Below are 21,695 nucleotides of genomic sequence, written 5' to 3'. Positions count from 1 at the left end.
TCACAGAAAATGTGGATGACTCAAGTTTCCCAAAAGCAAAAAACACTCGTTCTGTGCATGTCTGGCCACAGAGACGCAAAACAAACACGTCCATCACACACACCGAAAAATCCGGAGGTTGAAACAAACTCATGGATGTTTTTTTTCCTCTCTCTTTTACACTGACAGATACACTCACTGTCTCTCCTCTCCACTGGCTTATCATCAGAGCAAACAATACAGTCCCATATGTAATAACAGCTATCATCATGAGCCCAGGACTGCATTACAGACTTAGATTGTGGACTTGATCGAGCCCTCGTGGGGAATTCGCCCAAGTTACCAGGAGTGTGGAGGGCAGGGCTGCATAGCCAAGCATCGGAAATGAAATCCTAGTGCTGAGCTGCCTGCCTCTCCAGACGGCCTCACGCTCGAGTGACGAGACGGGCTTTAGACGAGTGCCGCATCACAGTGGACTGATATTAGAAATCTCTGGCCAAAGAATAGAGCAGACGAGAACGGGGATAAAAGAGTGGACTGATAAAGACACATGCTTTCATCTGATCGTTCATTTAAATGTTTATTTTAAAAATATGTATCATGTGCCGCCAGACGCAGATAGTTATCCTCAACTATAACAAAATGAAAATGTGAGTGCAGTTTGCCTGTGTAAAACTCATTGGCACAATTCTGCGATGCTGCTGTGTGATTGCTATGGTGTTTCTCGTGGTTTCAAGGGTGTTGCCAGGTGGTTGCATACTTTTGAGTCTCAATGGTGTTCTGGATTTCAGATATGACTCAGTTATTGCTTAAAATGTTGTGTAATTAATTTCCGTTGCGTGTTCATGTCAAACTCAACCTGTATGACTTTCTTTCTTCTGTATATAAACTCTAACTTTTATAGCAAAATCATTTTTATAGCTAACTAACCATTACAACCATCTGTATACACAAAACCGTTCAAATTAAGCAGATAAGTATCTTATGCTTGCCAAGGTTGCATTTATTTAATCAAAAATACAATAACTCAATATTATGAACTATCATTACACATTAAAATAATTATTTTCTATTTTATATCTATATATCAAAACCATTTCGTATTATCATCAATGTTGAACGCTTTTGTGCTGCTTCATAATTTTGCGAAATATGTGCGTTTTTCAGATTTTGTGTTGTTTTGCCAATGCGAAGTTTAAAATAATTTAGAAGCATTTATTTAAAAATATAAATCTTTTGTAATAAATGTCTTTACTTTTGATGATGAATTTAATGTATATGTGCTGAATAAAAGTATTAATTTCTTATATATATAAAAAAACTAATCTTGAACAGTAATGCATAATGAAAGTAATGAAATGAGGTCTAATATGCTTTGGACCCCATTTATCTTTACTGTATCAACAAATACATAAATAGAGTATCCGTTTTGTGTTCGAATGACAGATTTTCTGAAACCAAAATTTACAAAATTGTCTAAACATTATCTTTATCCCAGTAAAGCTAAAATTTTGGGGTGAAAATCCGCAGCTGTCACCCTTAACTCTATTATCAATATACCTTTATAGTATGACTGCTTGTTGGCAGACGCAGCTCTGCGAGCGGAGTCGTGCTGTGCCAGTATAGCTCTGTAATTCCTGTTGTCAGCATACAAAACTGGTGCCAGAACTACAGTATGCCAGTGAAAGCGTGCTGGTCAGGATGCACTCCAACGTAAAGCTAAGTTCTTATGACGACCCCCTCCTATGCTCCTGCTGTAGCGTCGACACTGGGAAATAAGCCAAAGGGCGGCAAAATAAACCGCTAATTAGCCTTAATTTGCCTTTGTTAATTTACAGACAGCAGATGTTATTGCTCCTGCGTGTGTTCGTGTCTCATACATATGTATAAAAAAAATCAGTGGTGTGGAAAAATTCATAATGGCAGATGTAAAATTGTTAGTTAGCGGAATATGCAATGCATAATGTATTTTCCTTGAAACTAAACTTAACATACACGCTAAATCTAAAGTCAAACGCCTTTTAAAACATCAAAAATGCATTATCCCGTCACAGACAATAGTGGGCTGGGTTTCTTATGTGTTAGCTAGATAACCCTAGAAAAGTAGTTCACTTTCCTCTGCAGAACACAAAAGGAGAACTTTTGAAGGACTTGCTGATCGTTCCTTGCAATGCAATCACTGTAAATGAGGACTGAAGATGTCAAGCTTTTAAAAAGGATGCAAAATCTCCATGAAAGTGCTCCACATAAAGTGCATGCTTTATTTCAAGTCTTCTGAAGTCATATGATAGCTTTTGTGTGAGGGACAGACAGACCCATATTTAAACCTTTGTGCTTCTTCTATGTGTACTTCTGTAGCATCTTCGTTCTTCTGCAGAACTCCAAATGTTGAATTTTGGTGTAGAACTTTTGCATTTATGTGGGGTGAAAGGTGAATGTATTCACATGGAATTAAATAGCATATCATAAAAATAGACACTGAGGAAGGTATTGTGTTTCTCGGGTTATGTTTCATGTCAGCTTTTTCTGATACGAGTCTCCTAAAACCGCTTTAAACTTTTTCAACTTTTACTTTTTTGTGCACCTAAAAAAAAAGGAAAACACAGCTCATCACCTGAATAACATGTCCTGCTATTAATCATGTTTGGAAATATAGACTGGTTGAACGGTTGGTCTGAATAGTTAAAAGCAAATATCTCAAGGCAGATGTTTTTGTATAGCGATTTTCATAATACACATACACAAAAACATGTTATTTTTTATAATATATTTATATCTTCATGCCTTGTTGCATTTGGCAGATAAGAGCTGATAGTTTACATTTTTACTGATACATGCTACTGTATATACGTTTTTGTGATGATATAAACAGTTATTTGCTGTATCGTATATCTTGCTGTAAGTATGCAAGTCAAATATGACAAACTATATAGTGAACTTTTAAAATATCACTTGACAATAGTTTACTTTTTTTTATTAAATAACAACAATCAGGGATCTGAGATAAGGGTTATTTTAGTATCACTGACAAAATATTATAGTTTTTATGAATATTTTGAATTATATTTTATTTTTATATTTTCTGTTTTCATTTTAATTTTAGTTACAGTTTTAGTAATGCTGGTGTGTGCTTTTGCAATTTAATTTAATTTAATTTATTTATTAAAATGTCTAAATGTATATATTTATTTATTTATGTATGTATGTATGTATTTATTTATTTAAATACTATTTTACTTTAACAAAAGTTGTTTTATGGTTTTAACTAATCTTGGAAGGAGCCTGTGAAACCATTTTTTACATCTTCTTTTTGTTTTATAATATGCTGCACCACGGTTTTCACATCCTGAGGTCATTTGACGCATGTTTAAAAGACCGTTGATTGTGTTCTGCCACATTACTGCATACGAAAATCCAATAGCCTATTTTGTTGTTTGTCACATCGAGTCTCTCAATAGATGCAGCTTCATTTTATTCTTATTGATGATGGCTGAGTCTAATTATTTAGTGTTTGTGCATATAAAACAGAATGAGGCATGAGCAATGGGAGGCCAGTGATGGGCTGTTTTAAAAGATGCTGCGAGGCAGGAATTAACGAGATCTATATCTCATTGTACCCTTGCCAAACACACAATGCTACTCTAAGAATAGATATGACAGAGAGACAGATGCAGAGAGACAGCGGGAAAGAGAATGTGAAAGTGAAGGAGGATGGAGGATGGAGGGAGAGAAAAACCTGGAAAATCAGGAAGGACTTTTACAGAGTTGCTTTCATTTTAATTTGAATAATTGCACAGAGGTATGAAAGGATTCCTTTGGAATAGATGTCATGGGGGGAAAAAAATAAATAAATCTAGCAATATATATTCCAATAAAAAAAATTAAAAAAAACATTTCCGGATATTTTTTTTCTAGATTTTTCCATGACATCTTTCTTATCTTCATTCCTTTCATATTGGTATGCAATAAAAATTCAAAAAGTCATTTTTGATTTTCCTGGGTTGTGTCTTACGCCATCCTGGATTTTTTTTTTAAATCGTTCATACAAACAAACAAATAAATAAATGATAATTAAAAAAATAACAAAATTATATGATTTATTATTATTAATTATTATGTGTTTATATGAATGATTTGTATCATTCTTACTACAAATAACTGGATATCTCACAGACGTTAATTCCTATACGATAATATAAGATCTATTATTATATTATTCCATAAATTGTTCTGCATTTTCACAAAATCATTTCTCTCAAATTTCCTCCTACCCTCCCCTTTGCAGTTGACAAAATACACTCAACATCATTATTATGCATTTCCCAGACCGCTGGCATGTAGACTTCATGTGTTAAAACCTCGTGATGAAATCTGGACTATCAAGGGAAATTTAGTCAGTTTCCGATTAGTTGCATTTTGACATTGCAGAATGCACAAAGGGCTGTAATGCTGCCTTAAAGTCTGCCGTGCATGCTGCTATTATATAAAATAGCAAATTATGTTTCCTGTCTTCATCATTATTATCATTATCATCATTTCATTGATTTCCATTCATGGTGCTGAAAGGAAGACAGAGCAAGAGAAGCAGATAGGAAGAGAAATGACTGGTGTTTTTAAATGAAAATCAGCATTCAGCAGACTCCAATCTAAAATTTATTTTTTTCCCCCCATAAATAACAAAAGACACCTGGCATCATTCATGTGCAATTCCCAGACTTTTGATGAATCTGGATTATCAAGGGAAATTTAGACTGTTTCTGATCAGTAGTATTTTAGTGTGCAGATCATGTTATCATTACAGTAATTTCCCCCTGCCCAGTGGTTTAATTGTAGTGCATTTTGGTATTAGTTAAGTATAATAACACTTGGTCTGAAGTGTAATGTAAATGTAATTTACATTACATTACACCCAAATGTAAATGTAGTAGGTCATGCATGCATCCCATACGTTCAGAAAAATCCACATAATGTGCCCAGTACACATACTAGAGTTTATATGCCTGTGAATAAATGCCTATAATTGCATTTAAAATGTACAGTTCAAATATAGGTCAACGCCACACTAGCAGCAAAGCACACATTATATTTCCCCAACATACTCTCCGTTAGAACTCCCATAATTACAGAGTGGTTTCCATCATCAGCTTCACCCCTAAAGTGAGGGCTGCACCTATCAAACACACGCAGCCATGGGAAATGCAATTATCACCACAATTGTGAAACGCACTGACATCCCATTTCTCTTGGGTGAGGGAAAGAAAAGCACAATTAGATTACATCTAATTATTCATACAGTAGCTGGGTGATGTCAATTGAATATTTCTGCTTATTTGCTGCTGGATTGGAAACTAAGATGAAGCTACAGTGTATAGATATACATATAGGAAGATACAGCTGATCTTCTTTGATATGCCAGCAGTCTTTAGATCTTCCTCAAGAGCTTGTGCATAGCAATTTATGCTCATGTCGTAGAGATATAGAGTTCTCACGGAGAAAATTAATTCATTATACGTATCCTCGCTGATATAGAATGTTTTTTTGAGAGATATTAACTCTCAGGAGAGTTTGACCTTTCATGCTGATGTGAATCCCCTTTTATTACTAATAATCTTTGGATGTGAGAAGCTGGGCCTGCGTCAGCCCAAAAGACATTCACTGTCTGTTTAAAGGAACAGTTCAATTAAAAATAACGTGTCTGTCATTATTTACTCACCCTCACGTTGTTTCAAACACGGCATATTTCAATTCTGGATCCAAAAACGGGCAACATGTGAGCTGTTATTTTAGTCAACATCAATGCAAAAATGTCCATGTTGGAAAAACACATGTGAGTAAATTAAATTTTAATTTTTTGGGTAACTATTTCTTTAACTTTAACATGTTTAACATGCAAGCATTGATATTTATGACATATTTCCCTTTTTCATCCTTGAAAGTGTTTTTTTCCGATGCCGTGGGTTATAAAAGTTATGATGTATACTTTGTTTTGGGGTTTTATTTTTTGAAAAGTCTTTTCACCAAGGCTGAAATTTGGATAAGCTCGTCTGCGATCAGCCCTCTGGCATTCCCTAAAGTTTTACGATCCTGGAGTATTTCTACACCTCACTGACCTGCTGTAAAATAAACTGAAAATGCATACTTAGGCCGAGGCCTACAGCAGTTGTTTTGACCTTTATCAAAGGCAACAACTTAAGAGTGTTCTTTTCACACTCACCCACTGACACGCTAAAGTTTCATGATGCAAGGATATTCCTACACTGAAATGGTCTCTACATTTATTCACTTACCAGATGCTTTTATCCAAAGAGACTTACAAATGAGGAATACAAGCAATTTATCATAAGGGACCAATAACATGAGAAGCCTGTTTAAGCCTAGTAGTGTAGAAGAAAGTGAAAACTGACCACATGTTGCAGTTTGCATATATATGGTAACTGAAATCGGCATGAATAAGAAAAAATATCTCCAGAAGGCTTTTCTCTCTGAATACTTAACAAATCAACTTTATTCACTTGATTTTTTTATTTTTATTTTACTGCTTAGTTTGGTTGTTAGAGTCTCAGTTTTACGAACTGCCTGGATACATTTGCTCTTAGTTCGATGCCAGAACTGCAATACACCAACACAACAAACTGACAGTGATGTTACTATAGGATGTTAGCCATTTATTCTCCTTATGGATGCATTGTGCATGGAATAACATTGCATATACATATATATGTCACAATACTGCGGTTAGGGAGACGAAGGCACAACAAAGATTATAACAACAAATTCTTGTAATGGTAATCCACACCATGAAGAGGGTCTAACACACAGGGTAACATTCAACAATACCGGACAAAGGTAAATATCAAAAGGCCAACTAGCATACACAGGATAATGAGGGTGATAAACTAGACACAGGTGAATGGAGGTTAACTAATGATAACTAGATGAGAACAGGAACATGGCCAAATAAGGGCACACAGGAACTAAACTAATCAAGGAGAGACAGAAACTGGGGGTTCTTCTCAGTGGCCGTTTCTCAAACGGAAGGCTGCGTCCTCCGGAGGTCGCATTTGTAGGCTGAATACGTCATAAAGAAGAAACAAATTCTTGTAATGGTAATCCACACCATGAAGAGGGTCTAACACACAGGGTAACATTCAACAATACCGGACAAAGGTAAATATCAAAAGGCCAACTAGCATACACAGGATAATGAGGGTGATAAACTAGACACAGGTGAATGGAGGTTAACTAATGATAACTAGATGAGAACAGGAACATGGCCAAATAAGGGCACACAGGAACTAAACTAATCAAGGAGAGACAGAAACTGGGGGTTCTTCTCAGTGGCCGTTTCTCAAACGGAAGGCTGCGTCCTCCGGAGGTCGCATTTGTAGGCTGAATACGTCATAAACATGATCTTATTTTATAATATTAACAGTTATAAATTTGACCATTATTCTTGGTTAAGCGATATCCCTCCTTGTTTCCTCACTCCTCCATCTTCCGTTCTATGACCCGGAAACCGATCGAGCTCAGCCATCTTGTAGGACATCTCAATTCTCTGGGATCGAGGAGTGAGGAGGCTTCCTGAGGAGTCATGAGCGAGGATAGACAGGCGTATCCTTTACGGAAGTGTTTTATTGACTAAACGTGACACACATATAAACTCTCCTCCCCCTTCACATCTGCACCAAGTGCTAACCATGGCAAAAAATCCAAACACATAAATGTGAGCATGAAGTAATTGTAAATGTGGGTTTTTCCTTTAATTTTGAAGTATAACGTGTACTTTTCAGCACAGTGTTAATTGTTTATTTACGTCTCTTGATTGTAATGGCTTATTGCTTTTAGTTTTTAAATGAATGCCTCTTATATTGCTTAATAGACAATAAAAAGCAGTTAATAACGGGGAATAATTAATTGTTAATAACTGCTAATACAAAAACAGTACGGACAAATGTGGCATTTTGTGGAGGTTGAAACTGTTACAATAGAATCCCGACATGCAAGCTAAATCCAGCTGTGTAGAATCATCATTAATTGACGACACTTTGAAGTGACGCTAATGGCGAGTTCACACTGCACGATTTTAGCCCGATTTTTCACTCGCCAACAGGTTTTGCGAAATCGCCGACAAATGCTCGAAATCGGAGGCAAATCGGTGCTCGTTCACGCGAGTGACAATAACGCAGTGTGAATTATCAAAGATGCGATCTGAGGGAGTCGCTGATGCATCGCCGACGCCCCTGAAATATTTGGCAGGCTAAAATATTTGCCGCCGGTTGTTTTTTATGTCAGCAGGATGAAAGCGACCCAAATAACATGATATTTAGGCCCTGGAATGTGAATTGTACCAGGAGAACCCTGCCAAAAAAAAATTTATTTTACCCCCCGAACGCGATTTTTACCGGGGGACCCCCTCGAAAGCAATTGGGCTATTTTCAGGCTAGTTTTGAGTAGTAATTGGGCTGGTTTTGTAGCGAAAATCTGGCAACCCTGCACCAGACAGAGCTGTTGGCGATTCTACCTATTGTAAAGTCATGCAGTGTGTAACCTCCTGTCGTCGTTCCATCGTGCAGTGTGAACACAGCAACATCTGAATGCTACCCCAGATAGTAGTTCAGTGTGAAACCAACAGTGATGCGACGTCTTTGAAAATCGTGCAGTGTGAACTCGGCATAAAGGGAGCGAGGATATATAATTTCAGTTGATTCAATTCCTCCATCCTCGCGTCTTTTCCTTGCATCCTTCTCTCGCATCCTGAAGGGGTGGAGCTAAGACGGGAGGAAAGGAAATGGGAATGCACAAATAAGAATTGAAAAGTACCCTGGGTCAAACAGAGCACATGAGGGATGAAAACAAAACAAAAGTCCAATGGGGTGTGACAGTAATGGAGTAATATTTGACCAGCAGTATCTGTACTTTCACTCAAGTAGTGGAGTTGAGTACTTTGTCCGCCTCTGTATATATATATATAATATTTTTTTTTTAAGGTGGCATATGACATACAGATGAACACAAATACTTTTACACAGTGAAAACAAACATGCATACACGTTATGTCATTATTCTGGTTTCCTGACATACACCTTTATTTAAAGAGTTCATCGGATGCCCATTTTCCAAGTTGATATGATTCTTTAGGGTCTTAATGAAAAGTCTATAACATACTTTGGTTAAAATTTCTCAATGGTAGTGTAAAAAACACCTTTTTTACCCTGTCAAAATCAGCTCTGTTTTCAGCAAGCCATTCTAGTCCATGTTGCTTTAAATGCTAATGAGCTCTGCTGACCCCGCCCATCTCTTCCATGGGGTGATGAGCAGACTGTAAACTTCAGCCGCGAAACTTGCTAACTAGCACGTTATTAGGAAAGGCGATTTGCAAAGATTCATAAAAAACCCTTATACGCACCTCTGTTGATGAAGCTGGATCATGAATGATCCACGCGAACTTACAACGCATTTAGGCAAAACGGGGATCGGCGCATTCCCTTCAAAACGAAAGTAACGTTAATCCTCTGCGTCTTCAGCGGCTCAGATGTCGGGAGTAAATGACGACTGCTATATTGATTATTATATCCAACAACAAAACACCTCAATCGCTTAATCGGAGACTTCCCCTGCATCGGAGTGGACGTGGGAGGGGCCTGTGCAGAACTACGTCATTCTGACAGGAATCTCAGAGCAGCCTGATTTGAGAAAGGGGATTTTAAAATAGGGATTTAAAAAAAAAATCTTTTAATTTATCATTATAGGATGGATGTGTACACACACTTCCAACATACATTTATGTTCAAACAACTTGTAAAGTGAATTTTGCATCCGATGACCCCTTTAAAAACATTGCATGCATATGAAAAACTATGGATTTGTGTACAAGGAAACAAACTGCCTATGAGAAATAAATGACATGGTTTATAAAAACATGTGGCGGAATCTCTGGCATGATATAAAAAGTGTCTTTAGCAGCACTGGGCGCCTATAGACAGCAGAGGAGTAAGAACAGCTATTCCAGATCATGCCTTGAGAAGACACGCGTGCTGCCAGTATTCTCAGGTGGATGGGAGGAGATGCCTACAGAGACTTTTTTTGTTTGTTTGTTATGCCTCTGTGCTGTCAGAGCTCATTACTGGACTTTTATAACATGACTGAGCTGCCAACACAACACAGACAGGACGATGGTTGTCCAGTCCATAGCTGGGAGGGGGGAAAGTTTGTTAGCAGAGCTTCAGATGAGAGTCTGCCATTGGCGGGAAGGAGGTGCATCTGTGGGGAATATCCAACTCCAGATGGTTCAGAATGGTATGAGGAGATGTCAGATCAATGGACGGCACTTTAGAAAGATTCTGCACAAATGACGCCTGCTTGTGAAGATGAAAAAGCAGAGTTGTTCCGATATACAGGATATTTCATTTGAACTTTCGCTCTTTTAGAAAATGAAGTCTGTTGTTATTTAACAATGCATTTTTATATAATTGAACAGCAGACATCTGGTCAAGCTTAGACACTGTATTAAAGGAATAGTTCACCCAAAAATTAAAATATGTTGCTGTTGATTACTTGTGGATTATTGTGATGTTTTTATCAGCTTTTTGGACTCTCATTCTGACGGCACCCATTCACTGCAGATGATCCATTGGTGAGCAAGTGATGGGATGCTACATTTCTCCAAATCTGTTCTGATTTTCTAATTTTTATCTGTGCTCCCTGTTCCCTTAATTCCGACTGCATTATTAACCCAGAATTACAAGAAAATGTACACAATGGAAATAAGGTCTAAAGGGCTAAAGTTAGTTATGGTTGTGAGGGACTGATGTTTGCTTATATATGAGGATGCCAACTTTTGATATTTTGTTAACCAACTTTTGAGATATATCATGTTTTCTGACATTGTATCAAACACGACTGAATGCTTTAAAAATTAAACAAAATGTCACAGTATTTTTAGAATCAGTTTGTACTGAAGTGTGTGCTGTTGTTCCCTCTAAAACAATGTTGCTTGCTTTACAATGTTGTCATTAGGGTAGTGGTTTTGAGTAGTTTTGATAGACACAAATTAACTCAATTTTGATTTCAGTAGTTCATGTTAGCTGTTCACTTAATTTTGATATTATGATAAAAGGAACTAATACATTTTACATGTTTAATGACTGAGTTTAATATTATACACATATGAAAATGCAATAGCATTCTATTCATATTGTTCTGCATACAGCTCATGTCCGCAGCAGCATGTTTGTTTAGCCACTATTGTTCTCTGCGCAAAGCAGACTGGGCTCTTTAAAGCCATTGGCTATAGTGTTATAATGATTGTTTACTAAAATTAAAAATTCACCTTAATCAAAGGGACCTTTGCAATCTGTATGTCTTGCACTTTTGTGTTTACCCTGCTGGCTGTGTTCATGTCTGTTCTGTGCATAAGCGCTCAGCAGAAAGTGCCCCCCTGTCGTCCACACTGTATGATAATGCCATTACTCATATTTTATGATTATTAAATACTGTTTATAATCTGATAAACGCCTAAAAACCCTCCGACAGGAACTGTGGTGTCAGTATCAAAGGAAGTGCAATTAAGCGGTCAAGAAGAAAACATCTAATGACGAGAACAGCCACTGTAGCTCAAGTACCACTGCATTTGTTTTGTAAAAGTTTGATCATTCATATAAAGACATAAAATGGTGTTCACAACCCATTTAACTTCTGTAATGGGATGTATTTCTAAGTGGAACAGGATAGTAAACATAAAAAGGTCATGGTAGATGTTTAAAAAGTTTAAAAAGACATGCAAAGTTTAAAAAGACATGCATTCGTTTTCGTAATTGTACCAGGATTGAGAAATAAATACATTGATTGATTGATTGATTGTTATGTATTTTACTTTTTTTTTTTTTTGGTAATACATTGATTGATTTTATTATGTTGTACTTAGGTCATCAGTTTAAAGTTTTGGGTTACTATATATGTATAATTCTATTTTATTTATTTATTTTAATGTTATGCATGTGCTCAACTTCTTTTAGTTGAATGCTGTTAAATGATGTTTGGGGTCGGTAAGATTTTTTGTATTATTTTGAAACATAATTACGTGTGTGTGTGTGTGTGTGTGTGTGTGTGTGTGTGTGTGTGTCTTTATGCATGTTGTTAGTTATATATATTTTTTTATTTTTTTATTTAACGGTTTAAAAATGTACTTACCTTCTGTTAGGAAAATAAGTAAATAAATAAATAAATATATTTAATTTTGACTTAAAATAGTCTTTAAAAAGTAGACATTTAAGTTCGGCAATATGTTTTTATGTTTTTGAAGCTATTAACACTTTTTTTAATTTGTAAATGTATTTACTTACCTATTTCAGGAAAAAATGATATTACAATTTAAGACAACTGTTTAAACTGACAACAATTTAAGACAAACATTTCTGATTATTATCAATGTTGAAACAGTTGTACTGCTTCATATTTTCTGTGGAAACCGTGATACATATATTTTTAGAAATATTTGATTAATATATTGTCCAGTTATTTAAGCTAATTTGTTTGAAATGCATTTCGAAACTCCCTACTCAACAGCAGCCGCTAGCAAGCCTGGAGGCTAATATTGTCTGGGAAGTAACTTCAAGAACACATCTTGCCTGGAAGCGTCACCTCAGCTGTCCTCGGCCACCTCGCAATTAATCATGCATCGGATCAAAGAGCGTCGTCCTTGGACTGGGTGACAGTTTCTGCCTCTGTTACTCCACCTGGTGCCGCCAGTCCACGACAGGTTGCCCCTTGTCTCTAAAGATTGGCATAAAGTGCGCGGGATCCACAACATGGCACCTCGTGGCTTTGAGCTTTATTTAGTGTGCGTGATGGCCGGTCCTTCCGCACTTCACTGACTCCACAGCTGCTGCTTCTTGGTACCCATCTGTTAAGGGTATTGTGTGCGCTGTGTGCTGATCCCGAACTCATTACCAGCATCCTTCCCTTATACACTATTGTTCTTTTTACTAATGTGGAGTCTCGCATCCAATCAGCCTCGGATATGCCAGTCGACAGGCAAGAGGAAGGCGGTGGATGCTCAGCTGTGAGAGGTTCTGACCTGATTACAGTTTTTTGTCTTGTGGGAACGGATGTTTTAAGAACTTTTGGACTTTTGGTGGCAGAAAAAAACATGTAAAGTCTTCAAAAAAGCACAGCTGTTTTCAACATTGATAATACTAAGAAATGTGTTTTGAGCAGCAAGTCAGCATATTAGAATGATTTCTGAAGGATCATATGACATTGAAGACTGGAGTAATGATGCTGAAAATTCAGCTTTGCATCACAGGAATAAATTATATTTTAAAATACAATTTTATATTAATATATCAAATATACAGTCTAAGAATGTATTTAAATGTATGTTTTCCATTCCTGATATAAAGACATTTAGCGCCAAACCACCAATAGACAGCATGTATTAGTGTTGGGCGATATGCTCAGTTTTCATATTGTCCTATCGTCAACCTGTAAGATTGCCGATACACAATATTATCATGCTAATTGTTTTAATTATTTACTTCGTTTCATTGCCGGAGAGTGAACCAACTCCAGTGTAAGGCTAAAAGCAGCCTAAATTTGTATTTAACATCGTAACAATTTAACACTAACATTGTAAGTTACTAATTAATGCTTACATTTCCTCAGTTATTTAAACAGCAGCTACAGAAAATGAGCAAAGGACATTTACATTATCAAAGAACATCACAACTGACTTCAGTCTAGCATGAGTATATGCACTTTAAAAACACTCCCGTTATAATAAGTGAAGCTATCTACACTGTATGATGAATAAATCGCTTATACTTACATCGCACATTCATCTGCACTTTGTTTATGATGAGAGAATTTGCGAGAGAGCTGAATTCAGTCAGCGAGCACACGCACTCAACAACAAAACTCCGCTGTTTCAGCAATGACTCATCTGACCGCCTCTGATTGGCCATTGCATTCATAAAGTCAACGGAATCGCGTGTGATTGGTTATAACGCGCAGCACTGTAAAAACGCAGAAAAATTATTATGATAGAACAAATAATCTCTAATATGAATTAAATATTATTACTAGTCTGATAATAATAGTAATAATACAAATAATCACCTTGCTGTCGTTAAAGGCATCAGCCACAGGCGATATCTCTGACTATCGTCGATACACAATACTATTGTCTATCGACGCAACCCTAGTATGTATGCATGCATAAATAAATACATGTATGCAATGCACAGCATCATTCCAGCTACCTGTGATCAGTTGTTTACTGTCACAGCAAAAACAATTTTTGAGATAATGTCATTATCCCATAAAGACAACGTGGAAGAGACATATTTGTCTTGAAGATTGGTAATGACATCCTTGCCAAGTCTGCTAATATTATTAATGCATTCCAAGAGATTTGTTCAGTGTGATATGTAAACAAGGGTAGGTTAATGCATTTACGGAACACTGTACTGGAGATGGTTTCTTCATGGTTAGTTGGCAGGTGATTACTTAATGATATATGAACAGTCTTTCAAACACTAGATAAGTTCAACTTTATTGAGGTAAACACATCAAGATATGTGTTACAGTTCATTATCACAATGCACAACATGACAGCAGAGTGGTTCCTTCACGATGCAGTGCAAACACAAGCATGACGCATCCTCTTCTATCTCATTTCATTCTTTATTTATTTTTTTCCCCTCTCATTTGCCCTTTGGAAGTGGACAGGAGTGCATTCTGCCTCTCTGCCTCTTTATTTGTGCTTTTCAAGCATTTCAATTACTTATTTTTATTGATTGTAAGTATAAAGCGATGCATTATACATGTTGCAGTAGCTATATAGGGCAAGTGAAGTATAAAGTGCTCCAAAAAGCACTGTAAAAGTATTTTAAAGTATCTAAAGAAGCCATTTTTGAATTTACCACAAGCACAAATGAGATTTGTGAGCTCTGGCAAATCATCAACCACTCTCATTGTTTGGAAATCTGCTGCTCTTTCCTTTTATGTTTCACCAAAGAAAGAAAATAATACAGGGTTGGAATGACAGGAGATTCACTTCTGGATGAACAGTTGGATTGTTGTTATAAAATTGCACTTTTTAGTCAATCACCAAAAGTTGTATATTATCTTTGCATGTGCAAAAGAATGTGATATGTTACAGATTTGAGAATGAAACGGGTTGGCAAACGTTTACATATTGCTGTTTGTTTAGGGCTCCAGAACACAGCAGAAAAAGCAGAGGACTTTTAATTTGGCACACATGTAGAGAGGAAATACAAATGGGAAAAGCCATTTCAATTGAATGGAGAGAGGTTGCGGGGAAAATGTTTGCAGCCTATATTACAATAAATAACTGTTTGTGAAAAATGGGAATGGAATTTACCCTCTGACTTTGGATTTACAACTATTTTTGTGGAATCATTTTTGGATGAATAATTTTTGGACACAAAATAGAAGAGTCCAGGATAAGGTAACACTTGATTTGTGTTTGTCAGTGTTTTTTTTTTTTTTCGTTTTGCTTTGGACCCATTCCTTTATTTCAATGTTGTTTTGTATTTATTTTATTTTATTTTATTTTATTTTATTTTATTTTATTTTATTTTATTTTATTTTATTTTATTTTATTTTATTTGTATTTATTTTATTTTATTTTATTTTATTTTATTTTATTTTATTTTATTTTATTTTATTTTATTTTATTTTATTTAAATTATTTATTTTATTTATTTTTTTCTCTTTGCATGTAGGTGTTTATCCATGGATATGTTGTTTATTACTTGCTTTTTATTGTTCTTTTTACTTTGCTAATGTAGTATATTTTGACTACAAGCCACTGTTATCTGATTAATCGTCTCAAATCTGTGTAGAAAACAGCACTGTATTGTACAGTCATCCTGTCTCATTCAACTTCGGCTTTTCAGGAAACATTCGTTTGAAGCCTGATCTGAGTACACAAGGCCAAGGAACCAAAAATGTTGTCATCAGCTCATATAAAATACACATTTATCACTCTATAAGGATGCACCTTGTTATTCACACCACTTGTGAATGTGGCAAGTTTGTATGAAGCAACAAATACATTGATTGATGCAGTGTCTGTGTTTCCAAAAGTGATTAGTATCTTGAAACTGTTTATTAATTATGTTTTTTATTGCAATTTTGGCTTTATTTACAATGTGATTTTGTTTCCCCCTTACTCGCATTGTAGCAATCTCTAAACCATATGAGTATTCAGCATAGGATATGAATCTCCAAGATGATTTTGTGGGTTTTTACAGTTTGTCATATTTCATACAATGTTAACCTGCAGCCCTGAACCATGTCATTAGTGTTGAAAAATGTGGATTCAGCTCGATGCACTATTAGTACCAATTCATTCAATCTGGACTGTTAGTGATTTCGGTTGCAGTCTCGTCTTTCTAAATGGACCTTTTAAAAACACTGATTGATTTGTCATGCAAAACTGTGCATTAGGCAGTGAAAATCAAAGATTGTAATGTTCCCCTAACTAAAGTATCCCAGAATGCACTTGTCAAAATCATTTGAAAAGACGCCTGTCAAAGGCAAGAATCAGAAATGTTATATAATTAATCATTCACAGTTTTATACATGAAAAACATTTGGTTTGAAGTAATCTACTTGTCTCTCAATTTATGGAACAATTCAAACAGAATCCAGACAATCAGAAATGTTGGTTCGCTTTCAACACCTAGTGAGCGTCCTGCTTCAAGGCCTCATGCATTCAGGATGTGAAGGCTGTGTCAAAACTTATTTGATACTGAAAAGTATTAGTACAAATATTTCAGTTTAATTAAAAATACAATTTGATTTTCTGTATTATGTGTTTTGTTCATTAAGAGCATTGCATCTTTATCTTAGCACCATTAGTATTATTGAAATCGTGTGCTTCATTTGAGGAGCATTGTTTGTGTGACAGAGAATACAAGTGAGTGAGTGAGTGATTTTATGCATTAAAGTTTTATGACATGAATTTAATTGCATAAATCACAACTTCAAAATTCACAAGTTTTAAACAATGCACTAATAACAAATCAGATAAATCTGAAAATCTATTTCAAACTTTGAATTAATTGTACTAAGTGAATACTGACACGACAGATTATTTATTTAGTCTGTTTTATGTGTTTAAATTGTATGACAAATTTCCATCAAACTTTGCATAAGTATATCAATTCATAAGTTTTAAACCATACAGTTTATTGGCAAAGCAACTACATTTGATTTGGAATTAATTGAACTAGTTGTATACTTAGTAAAATAGAATATAATTGTATAATAGAACCACATTTTTTGTCCATCAAATTCAAATATCCATTAAATTGAATTGCATATTTTTTTAAGTTCATGAGTTTAAAGGGGTCATATGATGCTGCTAAAAAGAACATTATTTTGTGTATTTGGTGTAATGAAATGTGTTTATGCGGTTTAAGGTTAAAAAAACTTTAAAACATTATTTTCCACATACTGTACATTATTGTTTCTCCTCTATGCCCCGCCTTTCTGAAACACGTCGATTTTTACAAAGCTCATCGGTCTGAAAAAGCGAGGTTTGCTCTGATTGGCCAGCTATCCAGTGCGTTGTGATCGGCCGATTTCTTCAAGCGTGTGACGGAAATGTTACGTCCCTTACCATACTGTGATGCCTGCGTCAACCACACGTGACGACCCCGGGCTGGTCTCCGTTTCGTCCACGGTGAAAGCCGATCCACAGCGCAAAGTTGATGTACTCCCTCAGCGACCAGCACGGATCAGCTCCAGGCATGATGAAGCCATATCGTCCTCTTTTGGAAGACCAAACAAGGTAGTTTCGCTTTCACAACGAAGCACACAGCCCCTTCACGACATGGCGGCGGCGGCAACAACAATACTACAGCGATAATAAAAGTTACGCCTTCTTTCTTTGCGTGAACATTTGGGTGGCGTTATGCAAATCTTCCCACATCGTGACGTAGACATGTGGGGGCGTGTTAGATCGAGCCGTTTTAGGTAGGCGTGGCTGACTCTTAACTTTTATAAAGAATATCTCTTTGGATTTGAGACTTTAGTCTTTGCAACTTTACAGATCTTCTTTATGCACCAAGAGCTTGTAACACTCCAAAGAGAAAGGAAAAATTGAAATCGCATCATATGACCCCTTTAATACACTTAGAATCATTTATTTTTGCGGTCTGATTTTTTGATGCATTTAAATTCTCTAACAAATTTCCATCAAACTGAATTTCATAAAAGTTCAGATTTCATACGTTTCAGTTAAACCATAGAAGTGAATGTTCCAAATCTGTCACTTGAGATTCCATTTCAGTTATGATACTGCCTCAGAAGGCAGCTCCCTATAGGCAGTAGAAAGCAAGGGAACTTGCCATGTTTTAGAACAGAGTGTTCATCTGAGAGCTATAGAGATGACAAGTTTCTCTTCCTTGTTTTCCTAATGTGTGCTTGTCAAAGCACACTGTGGTGAAGAAAGCACACAGTCAGCTGTTTTGCGCCCATTCGAAACTAAAACAATAGCATCTGCTCTGCGGGTGCATTTCATTGATCACTTCTGACAAGGCCTTTAGCCGCTAGCCCTTTAATGATTACAAATAATGTTGCTATACAAAATACTTTTTTTTCACATTATGTGCCATAAAGTCTGATTGACTCTCTGAGGCGTATTAATAAATAGTGTAATTCCAGCCATAATATGTGACGATGACAATGTTCAGTGTCTGTGCTTAATGTGTAGGACAAATTGAAAGGCTTATTCTTGGCAGATTATTGCGTCTATTTCTAGATTAAAAAGTAGTGGAGCATGAATATCTATTATATTCTTACATTTCACATTAAAAAGGCTAGATAAGCCAAATCTTCACCGGGACAAAATATACTGTGCTTTCTTACTCGCTCTTGTAGTTCTCATAAATGTGTGTTTAATGGCATTAATAGAACCAGAAAACAGGAGAGTGTGATTAGACGTTAAACATGTTGTAAAAAGAGGCAAAAAGCCAAGCTTGATTTATTGTAAAACTCATAAGCTGCCATTTATTTACTTAATTTTTCTCTAGCTTAATTTGAGGATAGAAGCAAAGTCCTTTTTAAGCTTCTCAAGTCAGCTTGGCGGCCATCTTGGTAATGCCTCTTGGCAGCTATTTATACAGTAAGTACAACTCTTGTTTACTTCAATGGGGAAAAACCGAAAAATGTATCTCAGATAAAAATGATCAAAACATGTATTATAAATGATGATTTTTCAGGATTGTTGAGAATTGTCATAAAGACAAGGCTGAACATAATTTCCTACAACCATCATGTTGTGAAAATCTGTAATATTTTTTTATTTAATTTTGTCAGAATGATATCTTTCTAACATTAGTACCCTAAATCTTTTTTAATGTCCCATAAATTCATATGTGTTTTGCAAAGTCTGCAGTAGTTTAATGACACTAAATGTTTCCTCAGGCCTAATGGTTTATTAAGCGATTAGCATCCATTTACATACATATATTGCATGTGAGATATGAAATGAGCGCCATCACTCATTTAGCAGCAGAGGACTTGAGCACAGGCCAGAAATACCTTTTTGAGCTTTCTTTTCTTGGTTTATGGACATGGTGCCAAATTGTACTCAATAACTTTGAATGTATTATATCAGTATTATATCTAAGCATGTTGTAAAGTGGTGTTATTTGAATATTTTTGGAGTGTGGCTGTTTGAGGTTGTGGACAGGTGTCTTTTATACTGATAACGAGTTCAAACAGATGCCATTAATACAGGTCACGAGTGGAGGACAGAGGAGCCTCTTAAAGAAGAAGTTACAGGTCTGTGAGAGCCAGAAATCTTGCTTGTTTGTAGGTGACCAAATACTTATTTTACCGAGGAATTTACTAATGAATTATTTAAAAATCCTACAATGTGATTTTCTGGATTTTTTTTCTCATTTTGTCTCTCATAGTTGAGGTATACCTATGATGAAAATTACAGGCCTCTCTCGTCTTTTTAAGTGGGAGAACTTGCACAATTGGTGGCTGACTAAATACTTTTTTGCCCCACTTGTACATGTACTTACAGCTTTGTTATTGTAGACTAATTCTAGTTTGATTGTGCTCATTAGCACATTATTTTTAAGACTTGATAGTTCATTATTTATTGATTTTTTTTAAAAGCTATATTCGCCTTTATTTAACATGACTCACGCCACAATGCATGCTGCACTAGCTGTGGAATCTCCGTGCTGAAGTTCGCAGCTGTCTCTTTGTCTCATTAGTAGGTATTACACATGGAGTTTGTGTTATTGCTCTGGGTGCTGCTATTAAAGGCTTGACAAGAGATTTATAACCAGCATTTGTTCTTCACTTTAATTTAGTATCGAAACTAATTTGTAAAAGGTCTCTGAGGTCCCATGGTCTCTGAGCACCTGTTAAACAGCGATGGAGATTTGTGTTTCAAATAGGACAAACCTCTCGCTTGCCGATTATTAATGTCCGCTCAGCAACGATTTACTGTATATTTTTAGCACCAGTGTGACTTTCTTTTGTGTCGAATGATGTATGGACTTTCTGAATAGCATTAGAATATTGAAGCATTAGGGACTGTTGTGTTTTCAGTTATACTTGGTTTTATTGTTAAAACATCTACTTTGATAGTTCATTGAAGCAAATAAGGATCAGATAGAGTGAAACAATAAATTTGGGGGGGGGGTCACCTCTGGTCATAAAGTGTTTAAAGCTTAAAATCTGTTTTGTTTCTATTGTGGGCTGAAATTGTCTTTTCTGCAATGTAATATGCATCGTCTAAAATTATTCTAAACAAATTTTTTTTTTTTTTGTAAATTGTGTAATTGTAAATAACAACTTTTACGGTGGTCTCAGCAAATATTTGTTTACTTAATGTCTAAATGACATTGCAAATATCAAAGCAAGTGTAATTTAGCAAAAATTCAGAAAATGTCAGTTTTAATATTTATATTATATGTTTTATTATATTTTTGAGAGCACTTTATCTACTTTTCTTCGCTACCGCTTTTAAGAGAAATTACTGCTAATTTTATTGAAGTGCTCATATGAAGAACTTGAGCACTTTTCATTACATTTTGAAACAAACATGAACATCTCACAGAATGAAGGCCAAAATGAACCTTGTTCATTTCGAATGTCTAGGTAAGTCTCAAATAAAACAGAACAATGTGTGTGTGATTACAATTATGATTATACAGTCTTACTCAAATTACATTTTATTTCAGTTCTGATGGAACAATTATTGGGTGGAAAGGGTGTATGCTTTCCTCTTGAAACACTGAACTAATTAGGTCCCTTTGATCTAAACGATCCGATATACTTGTTAATCTAACACTTAAATATATAAATAACGTTTGTCTTTTTATAGTTGTTTATATTTCAAATCTCTCTTCTATTCAAAGCAGATTAGCTGTTGTAAATGGAATCATTCAAGTTATTTGAAAAAAAAAACTTTTGTTAAACTTTGTTAACTTCTGTCTTTTTATGGCACTTTTTTTTTTATTTTATTTTTTTTTTATAATTTTTTTTTATTATCATTAATTTTAGTTATATCCCAGAGATGGTGATTTCAATGCAGCTCCATGTCCAAATTGAATTACATTTGATCTATTACCCATATTTTGTCTTTCTTTTTCATTTGTGTATTCCTTTCACCAGAAGTGTGTGTCTGTGTGTCTGTGTGTCTGTGTCTGTGTCTGTGT

Source organism: Sinocyclocheilus grahami, unplaced genomic scaffold (assembly GCF_001515645.1).
Source record: "Sinocyclocheilus grahami isolate Dianchi unplaced genomic scaffold, SAMN03320097.WGS_v1.1 scaffold665.1, whole genome shotgun sequence".
Taxonomy (NCBI): domain Eukaryota; kingdom Metazoa; phylum Chordata; class Actinopteri; order Cypriniformes; family Cyprinidae; genus Sinocyclocheilus; species Sinocyclocheilus grahami.
The sequence above is the reverse complement of the archived record's forward strand: the minus strand, read 5'-3'. Positions refer to the sequence as shown.